We start from the raw sequence: 524 nt of genomic DNA on the forward strand, positions 1-524 counted from the left end.
TTGAATGTGGACCAGTAACATGTTTCATGCAACTTGTGGTGAACAGTTTACTATGTATTTCTAAATAGAAAGATTCTGATAAACATATAGATTCATGCTGTATGGGTGATTTTTTTCTGTGTTCTCCTTGTACTTTTTGATCTTATAAATGGTGAAATAATCATATTCAGGGATATTAGAGCTTTTTACAAAAATAAATTTGGTCTATAGCCATACAACCCTGAACAAGTCCAGTCCTGTCAGATCTTGGAAGCTAAGCAGGGTCAGACCTGGTTAGTATTTGGATGGCAGACCACCTAGGAAGACCAGGTGCTGTAGGTGTAAAAAATAAAAAAAATAAGGGATTGTAAACTGACAAGGTCCTTGCAATCTGCGAAGTCAACCAAAGGATGCCTCATCTAAAAAATAAATAAATAAATAATAGATTTGTTTAACTCTTGAAGTCCACATCTTATTTTGGTCATATTATGCAGGATAAAAGATGTTTTTATTTTGTTTGCTTTTAGATTGTTTAAGAGATGTCA

At 33.4% G+C, this 524-nt stretch overlaps 1 pseudogene; it reads left to right on the plus strand.

Annotated features, from left to right (window-relative positions):
- Nucleotides 1-202: 202 nt before the first annotated feature.
- LOC118609774 lies at nucleotides 203-321 on the plus strand (annotated as a pseudogene).
- The last annotated feature ends 203 nt before the right edge of the window (nucleotides 322-524 follow it).

Source organism: Rousettus aegyptiacus, unplaced genomic scaffold (assembly GCF_014176215.1).
Source record: "Rousettus aegyptiacus isolate mRouAeg1 unplaced genomic scaffold, mRouAeg1.p scaffold_m13_p_11, whole genome shotgun sequence".
In the NCBI taxonomy this organism is placed as follows: domain Eukaryota; kingdom Metazoa; phylum Chordata; class Mammalia; order Chiroptera; family Pteropodidae; genus Rousettus; species Rousettus aegyptiacus.